The sequence below is a fragment of the Cornus florida genome, unplaced genomic scaffold, assembly GCF_030987335.1.
Source record: "Cornus florida cultivar Cherokee Brave unplaced genomic scaffold, ASM3098733v1 CherokeeBrave_3.0.0_Hap2_Chr02, whole genome shotgun sequence".
Classification (NCBI taxonomy): Eukaryota; Viridiplantae; Streptophyta; class Magnoliopsida; order Cornales; family Cornaceae; genus Cornus; species Cornus florida.
In genome coordinates, this window is record NW_026775572.1 from 113,872,245 (window position 1) to 113,890,510 (window position 18,266).

The 18,266-nt window shown below is 35.3% G+C and overlaps 1 long non-coding RNA gene across 3 annotated transcripts; it reads right to left on the reverse strand.

Moving 5' to 3' along the window:
* Positions 1 to 1,810: 1,810 nt before the first annotated feature.
* On the reverse strand, positions 1,811 to 17,349 carry LOC132295582 (uncharacterized). 3 transcript variants are annotated; one of them, XR_009478553.1, is made up of 5 exons: positions 17,172 to 17,349; positions 16,930 to 17,039; positions 14,384 to 14,477; positions 14,072 to 14,256; positions 1,811 to 3,909 (listed from the first exon to the last, which is right to left on the reverse strand). It is a non-coding gene; the product is annotated as an uncharacterized LOC132295582 (long non-coding RNA). The 3 variants fall into 3 exon arrangements; XR_009478554.1 differs by lacking the exon at positions 1,811 to 3,909 and adding an exon at positions 15,234 to 15,375 and having other exon boundaries at positions 13,905 to 14,256; XR_009478552.1 differs by lacking the exon at positions 1,811 to 3,909 and having other exon boundaries at positions 13,905 to 14,256.
* Positions 17,350 to 18,266: the final 917 nt, after the last annotated feature.

Genomic DNA, 18,266 nt, shown 5'->3' on the forward strand with positions numbered 1-18,266 from the left:
CCATTAACTTAACGAATAATATTTCATTTCCAATCTTTGTTTCCAATAAAGGTTAAGTACTTCGTAGATATAAATTGCTGTTTACTTTTGCGTATAAAACAACTCTCATATACATCATGGATGCTTAAGACGTCATTTAATTAAAGAAAAAATTAACACGAAATGCAAGGGCCCGCCAAAAAGAGTCCAGTGAAAGTAGGAATAGCCTTGTACGATAATACAAAACAGCAACAAAGGAGAATGTTAAACATTAAACCCAAACAGAATATATTTTATTAAAAAGGAAATATGTAAGCACTTAATTCATCTTCATATTAAGAGTAAATATATATATATATATATATATATATATATATATATATATACACACACACACACACAGGAGTTAAAAAATAATGTGCAAATGTGCAATGCATTTGATTAAAAATCTTACTTATCCAAAAAGAGTAACATTTATATTGTAAATGCTTGACTTTGATAAGAATAAATTATATACTTTCTTTTTTTTTTGGTGAAAGGCAAATCGAATTAGATATATTAATTCCACAAAAAAAAAAAAAAAAAAAAAGAAGAGATATTGAATTAGGTGGGAACATACAAACATATCAGAACTAAACAGAGACAAACAAGCCCAAAGGCTCTACATGGCAAAGCCCAGACAGATTAAAAGAAAGACAACAAATCCAAAGCCACATAATATTAGGCCCAATCCAAGACCTATCAAACTTAACTCTTAAATTCAAAAAAAGAAGAGCACTGTTGCTCTAGGGCATAAGCCTGTTCAATGAGCTAGATATGGATCAGAGAACAATCAGGAAATTATAGTAAATAATTAGGGTCAAAATACAGAGAGCACTTCTAAAGTATGCATATCACACCTCTCACGTGCAAAAAACACCCTTAAAGTTTCAATTTGGTACAAATAGGTAAATTTAAACACTAAGTTAACTAAATTATTCTTACTCAACCATTTTATAAAATATATAAAATAAATAATTTTATAAAATGATCGAAAATGACAATATTGGAAGATGCCCCTCTCGTGCAAAAAAACATCCCTAAAGTTTCAATCTGGTGCAAATAGACCCCTCTAACAAATAAATGACCGAAAATAACACTATTGGAGGAGACTAGCAATGGATAAGTAAAGATAAAAATATAAAACAAAAATAAAGGTTTAAAAGAAAAGTAAATATAAAAATAAAAAATAAAAAATAAAAAATAAAAAACAAAAATGAAGTGCAAACTAAAAAAAATAAAATTTTTCAAAAACCAGTGCATACTGATATTGGGATTTTTTTTGTTTGTTTTTTTGTTTAATAGTACCAGTGCACACTGATATTGGGATTTTTTTTATTTTGTTTAACAATATTGGTACGAAAATAAAATAAAATAAAGAAAAAAAAATAGTAGAAAAGAGTAGATTAGAATCTCAAAAAATTCAAATTCTTATTCCACAAATTCTCGAAGTTTTTTATAATTCATTTCTATAGTGATTTGGATCGTACACAAACACGATGATGATGATATATAATTCTTTCTATAGTGATTTGGATGTGCCAGAATATTACTTGATGAATTTAATTGATCAAAGTTCAATTGATGGAAGTTTGGTCTTCATTGTTGAAAGAAAGTCTTCTAAGTGGAATTAAAGCATGTCGTGTCCATGACATGTCAGCATAATTTTCTTGACACGAGGTAAGGAGCTGGCTGACTTTGCTTCTCACTAGCTCTCAGATGATTATGGTCTTCCACATTTAAGACGAAAATTCCTTGAGTTAGAAAATTACGTTACTGCAAAAAGTTAATATTCAAGGAACAACTATTTTGTTAGAAAAGAGGCAATAATGAAATAATACATGATAGCCAAGTGTCTCTCGTGAATCTGGCTTCGACTTTCTGTATCTACTAATACTAATCTAACACTTCGGTGACTAAGGTTTAAATTGAACAATACAGTATTACAAGGGGCATTCCCCAGTACCAAAGCAAAAACCAAAACAAAAAGGAAAACCAGCCCATTGGACATGGCAAGCACCGAAAACAACATAACATAGGTTCACCCAGAACAAATCATAGAGCACAACCTATACATCGCGTCCCCATCAAAGAGGCCCAGGACAAAAGCAAAGCTAGAAACAGCAACCAGAAACAAACACCAAAATTCAAAGCCCATTCCATATGCAACTGCTCTTAAAGGAATTAAAATTCAAACTTAGACCTGGGTCGTCACAGCAACAACAGAGAGAGCATCACTACTGATTAGGCAAGGTGAAGGAGAAAAAGGGGTTGTTGTGGGAGGGTTCGAAGAAAGAACTTGGGAGGTTCCAGTTGGCTGCAATGGTCTCACCATAAGGGCAATTACATCTCTTAATTGAGAAGAGTCTCAGCCTCACACTCTGCACGATTTCATTGAATGTCTTCATCGGAGGAGAGCTTTTGTTCTTGAATATTCTGTTGTTCCTCCCCATCCATATGTGATACACAAAACTTGCCAAGGTAACTTTCCATGTCAACACTCAGCTAGCACTCAATTTCTGTTTCCAATTTGAAGATGCCCATATGAGAAAATCTTGCCATGAGTTTGGATTAGCATAGAATCCACATTTATCTTGAATTTTTCCCCAAATACATTTGGAGTACGGACATTGTTTGAATAAGTGTTCATGGCTTTCAGCTGCTTTTACCCACATAATATAAACATTAGGTAGCATTCTAGAACTCATTGCTGATTTGTCAAGTGTGAGTTTTTCTTGGATTGCAGTCCGTAGGCAGAAAGAGTGTGTGGGTATTGAGGGTGAAAACCAAACTAAATTATGCCAGTGTACACGGGGTAGGGTGTCAAGGCTTTGAGGGAGTGTTTGAGGCTGTAGGATTTGGTTGGGGAGGGTGTCCATTGGATAAGGTCTGGGTTGTTATGGTTTGGTGGGGGTAGGTGGTAAGATCAACATGGGTTGAATAAGAGTGGAGGTTTCTAGGCCAATTCCATTGGTTGCCACTAATCACATTTGATGCGCTCTCATATACTTGTTGATGTGACATCCCTGTCTAGAATTTGACGGTAATACCTGAAACAGAGGTCCACATGGAAGCCAATTATCATAGAGCATCATAGTAGAGGCCCCATTGTTCACCTTGTGTTTGACAAAAGGATGTGCGATATGTCTATTTTGTAACAGTTTTCTCCAAAACCAAGTGTAGTCATTTGGAATTTTGATTTCCCAAAAACTTTTGTGCTTGATGAGGTGCTTCATTGTCCATTCCTTCCATATACTTGAGCGTCTTCAGAACATAAAGTCCAAATGTGTCTTATGATTGAGGCTCTGTTCCAAAGATGTATGTCTGGAATTCCCAGACCACCAGCCTTCTTAGATTTGCATACTTGATCCCATGGTAATTTAGCTCTGAATTTTGCCATCGAAGGTCCAAAACTTGACCAAATAAAAACACAAAACTTGACCAAATAAAAAATGAATTGAAACATAAATGTCAAAAAATTGTATGAAAAGGAACAAGAAATTTTGATAGTTGGTGTACCCAAGAATCAGGGTGAGTGGCTAATACAACCTGAGGAGAAACACAAACCACGCGAAGATTTTCCATCGGCAACTTCATTTTCTGCACATCCAAACTGTCGACTTTTGACTCCGAGAAGTTGCTTGAACTTTGGAAAATTTGGATCCTCTTGTGCAGAGGTAAAGAGGCTGGTTGGACACCAGAGGTAAAGAGCTGGTTTTGTTGTGCATTGTAGAACATGGGGGCAAATCCCACTCCAACATAATCCAATCAATATTTTTCCAAAAAGAGTGGCACAATCAAACTTGTCTGGTCCCATTTTTTAACATCTTTTAGAAGTAATCCAAAAGCCTTACCCAACACCGCATATATTTTTCAGAAACCTGGGAAAATCTATTAAGGGGTGAGAAAAACCGTAACCAGTAAGATATGGCAACATAATAACTATTGAATGGTCGTTAAGATATGTTGCAGAAACCATTGCATTTGGTGTCAACTTTCATTTTTTGATGAATATGCTCCATGATCTGATCTTTTCATAGGGATTTATTAGATCAATATCCTTGTCTATCTTATACAACTCTGCAACTGTGTAACATGGATCTTAACTAATCACAAAAAATATAAGTTTTTTGAATTTGTAATGCAACTTAGAAGTTCTAACCGATGTTCCGCACTTTCTGTTTTTTATTTCAATTTTTTGTAAATAGAAAGCATTAACGAACATGATTTTACTTTCCATTTCACCTTTTAGAAATCAAAATTATGATTTGGTAAACGGCATCTGAAGTTTTAACCGTTGCGTCGGCCACGAGCAATGGTGTCAAGCTTGTAATGGCACTAAATATAGTGACAGTGTTGGCTGCTTTGGTAAACGGTATCTGAAGTTGCTGAGTTAAGTGAATAATCACGTTGGCATTAAGAACAAGCATAGCCACCTTCACTGATGCATCACTTTCTGCACAAATTAAACAATACCATCAATTTAAAAACATCATTTGGAGAAAGAAACTTCATATCATTGTTATCAAACTTATATAAAAGATGACCAAAAATGAAGGGCACAGTCATCAATCCACCCTTTTTCTTTTTCTTTGGATCTATTTGTTTTGTCATTTCTTCTCGACTTCCTCTATTTCTAAGATTTCTTGGGGGATTTCTTGGGCGATTTCTTGTGCCTGTGTAATTTTTTCAATTATCTCTTCAATTATTTCTTCTGTGATCTCGTGCCTCGGTAATTTGTTTGTTAACTTCCTCAATTTCCGGTATCACTATAATTTCATCATGGATTCATACAACACAGATAAATTAAAAAAAAAAAAAAAAAAAAACCGTATAATTTCATGCCATACATTTTTTTAAATTTAGCTGTGTTGTATGAATCCAAGATGAAATTATAGAGGTACCGGAAATTGAGGAAGTCAATGAACAAATTACCGAGGCACTGGAGATCACGGAAGAAATAATTGAAGAGATAATTGAAAAAATTACACAGGCATAAGAAATCGCTCGTGAAATCCCCCAAGAAATCTTAGAAATAGAGGAAGTCGAAAAGAAAAAACAGAAGAAAAAGCTCAAAAGAGTATGGGTGGATTGATCATTGTACCCTTCATAATTGGTAATATTTTATATAAGTTTGATAACAATGATGATAAGAAGTTTCTTTCTCCAAATGTTGTTTTTAAATTGATGGTATTGTTTAATTTGTGCAGCAATTGATGCATCAATGAAGATGGCTATGCATGTTCTTCATGCCTATGTAACTATTCACTTAACACAACAGCTTCAGATATCGTTTACCAACTCGGTTTGCTCTAAACTTAATTAGCTGACTATCTTGACAGACATTCTATAATCATTGATTAAATGTTACAAGAATTTCACAACAATAGGGGTCCATAAAACTCCTTCGTGTTCCTTCGACATTTTCATTCAGTTACTTCTTCATCTCTTTCCTCTCTCTCCTGCCTAGCTTTCCTATATACTCCTCTTGTTTGCACTAGCTTTCCTATATACTCCTCTTGTTTTCAGAAAACTTGTGAAGATATGGACCAAGTGTCTTCTCTCATCTAAATTAACTCTTTGATTTTTTAACATGAATATTGCTTTTTTCTTTTGCATATTGACCAAATGTAACAATATTTTGATGTCAAGCTTAACTTTTCATAGTGTAATCTTAAAACTTACCTTTGAAATTGCTTCAACTACATATCTGTGTGCACTTAAATTTTGAAGTGAGTTTATAATAATGATCATGCTTGTGAGCAATCTTTGGGTTATGTATGGAGATCTTATAGGCTTATAACTCAAGTTTTGTTTTGCCAATTTCTTTTCTTTTTTCTTTTTTTCCCCTGCAATGACTTGTAACGGCACTAAATATAGTGACAGTGTTGGCTACTTTGGTAAACGACATCTGAAGCTGTTGTGTTAAGTGAATAATCACGTTGGCAATAAGAACAAGCATAGCCACCTTCATTGATGCATCAATTGTTGCACAAATTAAACAATACCATCAATTTAAAAACATCATTTGGAGTAAGGAACTTCATATCATTGTTATCAAACTTATATAAAAGATTACCAAAAATGAAGGGCACAGTGATCAATCCACCCTTTTTCTTTGGAGCTATTTCTTCTGTCATTTCCTCTCGACTGCCTCTATTTCTAAGATTTCTTGGGGGATTTCTCGGGCCAGTGTAATTTTTTCAATTATCTCTTCAATTATTTTTTCTATGATCTCCAGTGCCTCGGTAATTTGTTCATTGACTTCCTCAATTTCCGGTACCTCTATAATTTCATCCTGGATTCATAAAACATAGCTAAATTAAAAAAACGTATAATTTCATGCCAAACATTTTTTTAAATTTAGCTGTGTTGTATGCATCGAGGATGAAATTGAGGTACCGAAAATTGAGGAAGTCAATGAACAAATTACCGAGGCACTGGAGATCATAGAAGAAATAATTGAAGAGATAACTAAAAAAATTACACAGGCACAAGAAATCGTCGAGAAATCCCCCCAAGAAATCTTAGAAATAGAGGAAGTCGAGAAGAAATGATAGAAGAAATAGTTCCAAAGAAAAAGGGTGGATTGATCACAGTGCCCTTCATAATTGGTAATATTTTATATAAGTTTGATAACAATGATATGAAGTTTATTTCTCCAAATGTTGTTTTTAAATTGATGGTATTGTTTAATTTGTGCAACAATTGATGCATCAGTGAAGGTGGCTATACGTGTTCTTAATGCCAATGTAACTATTCACTTAACACAACAGCTTCAAATGTCGTTTACCAACTCGGTATGCTCTAAACTTAATTAGCTATCATGACAGACATTCTATAATCATTGATTAAATGTTAGAAGAATTTCACATCAATAGGGGTGTATAAAACTCCTCCGTGTTCCTTTTACATTTTCATTCAGTTACTTCTTCATCTCTTTCTTTCTCTCTCCTACCTAGCTTTCCTATATACTCCTCTTGTTTGCACGAGCTTTCCTATATACTCCTCTTGTTTTCAGAAAACTTGTGAAGAAATGGACCAAGTGTCTTCTCTCATCTAAATTAACTCCTTGATTTTTTAACATGATTATTGCTCTTTTCTTTTGCATATTGGACCAAATGTACCAATATTTTGCTGTCAAGCTTAACTTTTCACAGTGTAATCTTAAAACTTACCTTTGAAATTGCTTCACCTACATATCTCTGTGTACTTAAATTTTGAAGTGAGTTTATAATGATGATCATGTTTGTGAGCAATCTTTGGGTTATACATGGAGATCTTATAGGCTTATAACTCAAGTTTTGTGAGCCAATTGCTCTTTTCTTTTGCATATTGGACCGAATGTAACAATATTTTGCTGTCAAGCTTAACTTTTCACAGTGTAATCTTAAAACTTACCTTTGAAATTGCTTCAACTACATACCTATGTGTACTTACATTTTGAAATGAGTTTATAATGATGATCATGTTTGTGAGTAATCTTTGGGTTATATATGGAGATCTTATAGGCTTATAACTCAAGTTTTGTTTTCCAATTCCTCCACCCCCCCCGGCGACAATGGTGTCAAGCTTGTAACGGCACTAAATATAGTGACGGTGTTGGCTGCTTTGGTAAACGGCATCTAAAGCTGCTGTGTTAAGTGAATAATAACATTGGCATTAAGAACAAGCATAGCCACCTTCACTGATGCATCAATTGCTGCACAAATTAAACAATACCATCAATTTAAAAACATCATTTGGAGAAAGAAATTTCATATCATTGTTATCAAACTTATATAATAGATTACCAAAAATGAAGGGCACAGTGATCAATCCACCCTTTTTCTTTGGAGCTATTTCTTCTGTCATTTCTTCTCAACTTCCTTTATTTCTAAAGATTTCTTTGGGGATTTCTCGGGCGATTTCTTATGCCAATGTAATTTTTTCAATTATCTCTTCAATTATTTCTTCTGTGATATCCAGTACCTCGGTAATTTGTTCATTGACTTCCTCAATTTCCGGTACCTCTATAATTTTATCCTGGATTCATACAACACAGCTAAATTAAAAAAACGTATAATTTAGATGTGTTGTACGCATCCAGGATGAAATTATAGAGGTACCGGAAATTAAGGAAGTCAATGAACAAATTACCGAGGCACTGGAGATCACAGAAGAAATAATTGAAGAGATAATTGAAAATATTACACAAGCACAAGAAATCGAAGAGAAATCCCCCAAGAAATCTTAGAAATAGAGGAAGTCGAAAAGAAATAACAGAAGAAAAAGCTCAAAAGAGTAAGGGTGGATTGATCATTGTGCCCTTTATAATTGGTAATATTTTACATAAGTTTGATAACAATGATGCTAAGAAGTTTCTTTCTCCAAATGTTGTTTTTAAATTGATGGTATTGTTTAATTTGTGCAGCAATGGATGCATTAGTGAAGGTGGCTATACGTGTTCTTAATGCCTATGTAACTATTCACTAAACACAACAGCTTCAGATGTCATTTACCAACTCGGTCTGCTCTGAACTTAATTAGTAGACTATCATGACAGACATTCTATAATTATTGATTAAATGTTAAAAGAATTTCACATCAATAGGGGTCTATAAAACTCCTCTGTGTTCCTTCTACATTTTCATTCAGTTACTTCTTCATCTCTTTCCTCTCTTTCTTTCTCTCTCCTGCCTAGCTTTCCTATATACTCCTCTTGTTTGCACTAAGTTTCCTATATACTCCTCTAGCTTTCAGAAAACTTGTGAAGATATGGACCAAGTGTCTTCTCTCACCTAAATTAACTCTTTGATTTTTTAACATGATTATTGGTCTTTTCTTTTGCATATTGGACCAAATGTAACAATATTTTGCTGTCAAGCTTAACTTTTAAGAGTGTAATCTTAAAACTTACTTTTGAAATTGCTTCAACAACATATCTATGTGTACTTAAATTTTGAAGTGAGTTTATAATGATGATCATGTTTGTGAGCAATCTTTGGGTTATATATGGAGATCTTATAGGCTTATAACTCAAGTTTTGTTTTGCCATTTTTTTTTCCCCCTGCAATGGTGTCAAGCTTGTAACGGCACTAAATATAGTGACAGTGTTGGCTGCTTTGGTAAACGGCATCTAAAGCTGTTGTGTTAAGTGAATAATCACGTTGGCATTAAGAACAAGCATAGCCACCTTCACTGATGCATCAATTGCTGCACAAATTAAACAATACCATCAATTTAAAAACATCATTTGGAGAAAGAAATTTCATATCATTGTTATCAAACTTATATAAAAGACTACCAAAAATGAAGGGCACAGTGATCAATCCACCCTTTTTCTTTGGAGCTATTTCTTCTGTAATTTCTTCTCGACTTCCTCTATTTCTAAGATTTCTTGAGGGATTTCTCGAGCGATTTCTTGTGCCAGTGTAATTTTTTCAATTATCTTTTCAATTATTTCTTCTGTGATCTCCAATGCCTCGGTAATTTGTTCATTGACTTCCTCAATTTCCGGAGCCTGTATAATTTCATCCAGGATTCATACAACGCAGTAAATTAAAAAAACGTATAATTTCATGCCACACGTTTTTTAAAATTTAGCTATGTTGTATGCATCCAGGATGAAATTATAGAGGTACTGGAAATTGAGGAAGTCAATGAACAAATTACCGAGGCACTGGAGATCACAGAAGAAATAATTGAAGAGATAATTGAAAAAATTACACAGGCAGAAGAAATCGCCGAGAATTCCCCCAAGAAATCTTAGAAATATAGGAAGCCAAGTAGAAATGACAGAAGAAATAGCTCCAAAGAAAAAGGGTGGATTGATCACTGTGACCTTCATAATTGGTAATATTTTATATAAGTTTGATAACAATGATATAAAGTTTCTTTCTCCAAATGTTATTTTTAAATTGATGGTATTGTTTAATTTGTGCAGCAATTGATGCATCAGTGAAGGTGGCTATGCGTGTTCTTAATGCCAATGTAACTATTCACTTAACACAACAGCTTCAGATGCCGTTTACCAACTCGGTCTACTCTAAACTTAATTAGTTGACTATCATGCAGGCATTCTATAATCATTGATTAAATGTTAGAAGAATTTCACATCAACAGGGGTCTATAAAACTCCTCCGTGTTCCTTCTACATTTTCATTCAGTTACTTCTTCATCTCTTTCCTCTCTCTTTCTTTCTCTTTCCTGCCTAGCTTTCCTATATACTCCTCTTGTTTGCACTAGCTTTCCTATATACTCCTCTCGTTTTCAGAAAACTTGTGAAGATATGGACCAAGTGTCTTCTCTCATCTAAATTAACTCTCTGATTTTTTAACATGATTATTGCTCTTTTCTTTTGCATATTGGACCAAATGTAACAATATTTTGCTGTCAAGCTTAACTTTTCACAGTGTAATCTTAAAACTTACCTTTGAAATTGCTTCAACTACATATCTATGTGTACTTAAATTTTGAAGTGAGTTTATAATGATAATCATGTTTGTGAGCAATCTTTAGGTTATATATGGAGATCTTATAGGCTTATAACTCAAGTTTTGTTCCCCCCCCCCCCCCCCCCCCCGGGCGCCCGAAGGCCCCAAGCAATGGTGTCAAGCTTGTAACGGCACCATAAATCGTGACGGTGTTGGTTGCTTTGGTAAACGGCATCTGAAGCTGCCTTGTTAAGTGAATAATCACATTGGTATGAAGAAGAAGCATAGCCAACTTCACTGAAGAAATCAAGGAAAATGATTTCCTCTCCATTTTTCTAACCCAACTCATTCCATTAAGCTTTTTTCTTTATCTTCCCAAGTAAACCTAGAATTTGATCAACTACCGGTGGCCTAGAGGTACCAGGCTCCTACTTCCCAAAGGGAGATCAGGGGTTCGAGCCTCGGTAGAAGCATGTGCGTGTGAGTACCAATTAGGAAAAAATAAATAATAATAACCCTAGAATTTGAGGGGTGAGAAAATTAATAATTTTTGAAATATAGACATCCTATTGTGTGAGGTATACTATGGGATTAGAGAATAGGTTTCCAAGAAACCTTCCTTTTCTTTGTGGATCTCGATTTCTTCAGCGATGGATGATGGTTTCTTACACCAAATGAGTGATTTTTCTTTGTCTTATGACGAATCAGACTCAATTGATGTTGAAGATATTACCGAACGTGTTAATGCTGGGTCTTGCAGTTTGGTTGGTAAGGTGTTTGGATTTAAGTCTGTTAATACGTTTGCCATCAGGAACGTGATGGGATTTCTTTTGGACCTTTCTAAAGAATCGCAGGTTAACAAGATTTCTGATCAGATTATTCAGTTTATTTTACCACGCAGGGAAGATGTGTAGCGGGTGCTAAACTGTGGTCCTTGGACCTTTGATAAGCAATTAATGGTGCTTAAGCCTTGGAGTTATGGGATTCCTCCGTCGCTTATGGATTTCTCCTGCACCTGGTTTTGGGTTCATGTTATTAACATCCCTATTGAGTGTGCAACACTTGGGGTGGGAAAGAAGATCTCTGGAATTTTTGTTGGTCATGAAATAATTGAAGTCCGTGAAGGTGGTGCAACTGGGGGCTACATCAGAATGAGAGTTCTCATGGATGTCCAAAAACTTATCCGCAAGGGCATAAGGTTGAATCATGCTCAAAGCTTTGTTATTACTGTGGGGTGTTTGGCCATTTTGCTAGAGAATGCACAAGTGAGGAAATCTCTGAAGATTCAGATTCCAAATTTGGTGAATGCCTTGGTTTTGATGGGATTTTGGGGCGTCTATTGAAGAAATGGGAGGAGGGAGAGGATTCAGGGTCTTCTCCGTTCATTGGCATCACATGAGAAGTTGCCAGTGTCACAGGAGAAGTTGCCGGTAACGGTTACTCCAAATTCAAAAGTTTCAGTTACAGATCTTCATGGCGGCAATCTCAGCATTTTCAAATTTAAAACTGGTTCTGGAAAGGGTGGTGCAGATTCTTCAGAGACGTTATTTGGTGTTGCTGACAATAATTGTGACGGTGACAAACATGTGGGTTTACCAGTTACTACAGATTATGAGCTAAAAGTGTATAATTACAGTGGGTCAAAAAAACCTGTTTTGGGTGGGTCAAAGTATGACATATTCACCAAAGTCCAACTTAAGGAACTTAAGTCCAACTTAAGTATGACATATTAGACTCGATTCACATTTCAGATTGTCCTCTACGGTCCATTGGAATTTCAGATTGCAAATGGTTATCTTTGACACCTTCTAGAGCTCTCTCTAAAAGGTTTATTGTGGATAAGTCACTAAATACTTGAGAGACAAAATTGTCCAATCCGAAGGAGAGTGGATCTTCTTCTGGTGGTGCCATCGATGAAGCTAATAAAATGGGATCTGAATGGATTGAACGCCGTAGTGCACGTAATCGGCAATGGAAACGCATGGCTCAACTGGTGGGAGGATCAACTTGTGATGAGGTTGTGCCTTCTGAACGACCTTCATTGTCCCATTCTAATGAGTGTTGGAATTCAGTGAAAGAGTCATTCATTGAAAAGACCGGTCCAGTTGGCTGATATCGTTGATGAGCGAGTGCACAAACAAGTCAGACCGTGCGTTGAAGTGGAAGTGAGTGAAGAATTTGAAGCTGTGGTGGCAGTGACCAGCCTTAAATGGTCACCAAAGTCCAACTTAAGGAACTTAAGTCCAACTTAAGTATGACGTATTAGACTCGATTCACATTTCAGATCGTCCTCTACGGTCCACTGGAATTTCAGATTGCAAATGGTTATCTTTGACACCTTCTAGAGCTCTCTCTAAAAGGTTTATTGTGGATAAGTCACTAAATACTTGAGAGACAAAATTGTCCAATCCGAAGGAGAGTGGATCTTCTTCTGGTGGTGCCATCGATGAAGCTAATAAAATGGGATCTGAATGGATTGAACGCCGTAGTGCACGTAATCGGCAATGGAAACGCATGGCTTGACTGGTGGGAGGATCAACTTATGATGAGGTTGTGCCTTCTGAACGATCTTCATTGTCCCATTCTAATAAGTGTTGGAATTCAGTGAAAGAGTCATTCATTGAAAAGACCGGTCCAGTTGGCTGATATCGTTGACAAGCGAGTGCACAAACAAGTCAGACTGTGCGTTGAAGTGGAAGTGAGTGAAGAATTTGAAGAAGCTGTGGCGGCAGTGACCAGCCTTAAATGGTCACCAAAGTCCAGTTGACGAGCGAGTGCACAAACAAGTCAGACTGTGTGTTGAAGTGGAAGTGAGTGAAGAATTTGAAGAAGCTGTGGCGGCTGTGACCAGCCTTAAATGGTCACCAAAGTCCAGTTGACGAGCGAGTGCACTAACAAGTCAGACTGTGCGTTGAAGTGGAAGTGAGTGAAGAATTTGAAGAAGCTGTGGCGGCAGTGACCAGCCTTAAATGGTCACCAAAGTCCAACTTAAGGAGCTTCACCCCACCCCACCCCCCCCCCCGCCAAAATGCAAAAGCTGTCAACAGGAGTGATAGGTAAAGTATTGCTAGTTGCCCAAAATTGGCATATTGAGACGCTCACCTTTACATGGTGGAGGCCTTCACACTGGTAGAGTTGCTGATAATGTTAAACATATCATCCCTTGGTTACAAATATATGTGTATATGGTAAGAATTTGATTTTATATTCAAACAACAAATAAAAGCTCAATAAATGGATGACATTTTGATTCACTAATATTTATGTACACATGCATTAATTTATATACAAATTTTTTTAATAATTTATATTTGATTCATAAGCAAAAACATTGAATCGCACAAAAACACTTGAAATTTCAAAACCAATAGCATTCTGCCAAGGCAGAAACCACAACACGGCCAGTAATTTTCTACCAGTAGATTTCTTCATTTTAAGCACAGTAGAAACTTATACTACAGGTCAGGCCAGTGACAATAAAAAGTGATACATTAATAACTATAAATCATTTTATTGATTCATTATTAGCCAAGTGACTAGCAATAATTAGACATTGACAAATTGAATAATATATTGTTAAAAAGAAAATGATACAATAATAACTAAAGCAATTGTCTGGGATGAAGTGTGAAACTTACTGACTCAAGTCATGGTTGTTCAAATAGAGGTAACTTAACTGATCTTTGAAAGATGATGCTATTAGCACAGGAGAAAATCCAATGTATTTCATGTGTACCTTCGCTGGGCATATTTCAGTATTTTACTTAAAAATACTGTGTTTCTGAACAAAAGGTTGAGTTGCATATTCTTCAACTGGCATCCACTGTGAAGAAAAGTGGCAATTATTCAAAAGGCCAGGACATCAGCAGAGCAACCAACTCAATAGGGAAAGAGGGCACGAAACAAGCAAGACATCATAAACACAAAATAAGATCAGAACAGTGTCTTACCTTTCCTCAAATCAGCTGACGCCACTGAATTGCTTGAAGCTTTCCTAATTACATCAATAACTCCATCCAAATTATCAAGACCCACTATGATACCCTAAGTTCACAACAACAACAACAACAACAAAAATTCAATTTTGGTTCAGAAACACTTGAATTTTAAAACCAATAGATAGCTTTTAGAATGATTCATTACAACACAACATAATTCAAATAATGGAAAACAACATTATTTCTGACATTCTAATAATGACCATAAACAAAAAGAATAATAATCATTTCAAATGCTAGAAATACCCATGATTTCTGTCCGATGAGATATTCAATCTGTCAGTCTATTCATCAATTAGGTAATTCAATGAGCAACTTTGAGATATCTCTAGCATACCTTGCACGTCTTTCAACTACAGAAAATCTAAAATCCAAGAAAGCCTAATAAATTTTTAAATAAAAAGAGGAACATAAATGAAAAACCCAGTGACTAGATGTTGATCTTTCTCATGTCACGACCTACAAGTAAAAAGACCAAAAAAAAAAAAAAAAAAAAAAAAAACCAAAAGTTGTCAACTTTTTTTGAAAATTGGATATGAAATGGTTCGTCAAAATCACTGCACTTTTCTCATGTCAAAACGTTTAAAAGTTCCTCAAAAAGAACCTGGAATTATCAAGTAAATGTACAAAGTCAATGTTTAGGCAACAACAGAGATTAAACAATTCCATTGAGATCAAAAGAATAATTTTAGATTGGGGTCCATTACAAATTTAGAAAGAGCATAAAAATTATGGTTTGATCCAAATATGCAAAATATTAGACATCCGATTGCTTCTCAAATTTATCAAATTAGCTACTCACATGACTATTTACAGCAACCCCACTATCAATGAGACCAAAACTGCTCGTCTTTACATCAGCATCCTTAGTCTCAAAGTAGTGTGCTGGGTTATAGGTAGTGGCTTCAGAGGTGACCGGGCAGTTATCTGATAGCAGAGCATGCCTGTACATTTTTTCAAAACTGTTCATACAATTAATGTAACTTCACATTTGTAGCTAGAAAAATTCAAAATGGGCACATTTAATATTCACGAGAGTTTGATATATCTTTGGTAGAGAAGAAAATTGGCTGGAGGTGCTTGATGTCAAAAACTGGTATGACCACATTTGTTGGGTACATTTTTTCAAAATTGTTCATACAATTAATTGGAATTCTAGTGTTTGCATGCTTAGTGATATCTGTATATAAGCACAAAAAGTGGACTAAATGCCTGTCATTGCAAGGATACTAAGAACTCGAGAGGGATTAAGATTGCCTCATTACAACCCCCACATATGCCCATATTTAATTTTTCTCTACTACAAACAGGAAGTGTTTGAATAGTTGAAGAATCTCTCTAGGCGAAATAAAGAAATCAAATGCAAGAACTGAAGCATGTTCACCATATACATATACAATGTGGGAAGGACTACCAACATTATCACATCAAGTTTGTTGTTTATCATTATAAGGGTTCAGCACCAACTAATGTGACTTTAAGTGAAGTAAAAATAATGTACTTTTTTTGGTCCATCAAAGTTGCATGCATCTCAAGGTTTCATTGAAGTGCTCACTTTAAATTGGTCTGAATTTTCCTACAATCTTCAGATGCTCATATTGAGAGACATTTTTTTTCCCCTTGAAGATAAAATGGGGCACAGCGTTCATGGCTGAAGACAAGGTGGTCAAAAATTACAAATTGCTTGGGTGGGTCTTCCTCTCGGACAGCAATTATGCTTGGTTGTTCACTGGAAACATGCTCGACAGTGCCAGCATTGGCCTTTCGTCTGTGTTTTACAAGTTGAGCTTTGCTTTCACTATAATTCAAGTTGGTGTGAATTTTCCTACAATCTTCAAATGCTCATATTGAGGAACTTACTTAAGGGCCTAAGGCATTGTTGAGGGATAAAATTCTGCTACCAACTTACAAGGGGTTTTTCTCTTCACACCTTGCAAAAGTTGAATGAACAACTTTCACCCGACTCTTGGAACAAATTAAAGAGAGGGAGGAGAAAAGAAAGAGATCCAATGAAAAGAGAGATGCAATTCATATACTTCCCTAATATCAAACTCCAAGAAAAATAATAAAAGAATACAAAGATAAAAATCAGCACTCAAAGTACTACTTACCAAATGACTTGTATCCGGTTTGCCAATATTCATAAATATTATTTCCGATATGTGAACGTAAATTATGCAATGATAAATGACAAACAAAAAAATTAAAACATAACATCAAAAATTATACTATGATAGGTTGTTACACTCTTGACTTTGTGTTTCAACAAAAATAAAAAATAAATAATGAAAATGAATGCAGAACCAAGTAAATAAAATTACAAGTCTTATATTCAGTGAAGTATAATTCACCAAAACATTTCCTCAAACATGACGAAATACAGAAACGAAACAACAATGACAAACATATTGAACAAAAGGAAAAATTCTATAAGGAGAATTACAAATTGAAGATCAATACAAAATTAAATACCAAACTAAACAAAAAATAACACTAACCAAAACAAGAACTGGACAGAGAAGGTCTATTAAGTAGGTTTGACGGACATGTAATTCAGATCTGAAAGCTTCTTGCACACCTCCATTCACCGCATCTTTCTTCGCTTTCTCTGTTCTTTCAAATCCCAAAGAGAAAAAGGGGGAAATCCCAATCAGTCAGGAATACAAAACCCTAGCACAAATTTACAGAAGAAAAGGGAAAAAAGGGATTATTAACAGGAAATGTAGAGAGAGAAAGTGACCGGTGTGTTGTTGGTGATAGTTGAAGCAGCAAAGCTTTTTCTTTGAATCAATGTAAAAACAAGGGACACAAGTTTGAGTATAATTGACAGAACTTTGAATGGTTTTCTTTGAATGATGAAAATCAAAATAAAATTGGAGGGGTTGCGCCGCCCCCCCGGGGGGGCGCGGTGGGGGGTGGGTGGGTTGGGGGGCGGGTGGGGTGGGGACGGGAGACAAACAGTGTTATGGTAAAAAAAGGTCTTTTGAAAATATACGAAATTATATATATATATATATATATATATATATATATATATGTTTATTCCATTATTTTTAGCCTAATGGAGAGGTGACATGTGGCCAATTCCAATGAGATTATAGTATGAAATTATTGAGGACTGATTTTATATGTGGTGAGTTCCAATGGAACTTGTCACGCTAGATCGCAACTATCGTAAACTTTGGTTGGAGTATTAAAAATATGTAATATCATGTAGCAATTGGAAGCAAAGATAAGTGGGCAGTTAAATCCCACCACGTGCAATTTTCTATTTTAAAGAAAGTGGTGAGTCCTATTAGGACTTTCGATCTTTAAACAATGACCCACGATTTCCTAATGAGATAGAAGGATTGCATGGAAATACCAAGGGCGGATCCAGGATTTCTAGGTAGGGTGAGCTAACATTAAATATGAATACTAAGGAATTGGTTTGGGCCTTTATTTTAGTATGGTGGCTGAGTTTACTTGGGTTTCATTGGGTTTTTGGGGTGGACTAATACTATTAATTTTTTTAATTTTTGGGTTGGGCTAATATATTAAAAAAAAAATTTTTTTTTTTTTTGGGTGGGCTACAGCCCACCTTTGCCTACCCCTATGTCCACCCCTGGAAATACTTCCATGCATGCAAACTCATGCAGTTATTCAAGGCAAGGTTTGTCCAATTAATCAGCATTCAACATATGGAGCTTATACTATGATGGTATCAGTGGACCAAAATAAATACGACACATAGCGAGTTATATGGAGCTTACCGTGAGATGTCAATTCTTTTAAGGGTTAGTATGTGAATTTTGGATAAATCGTGTATCTTCAAAACCCTTAAGGGAATGAAGAC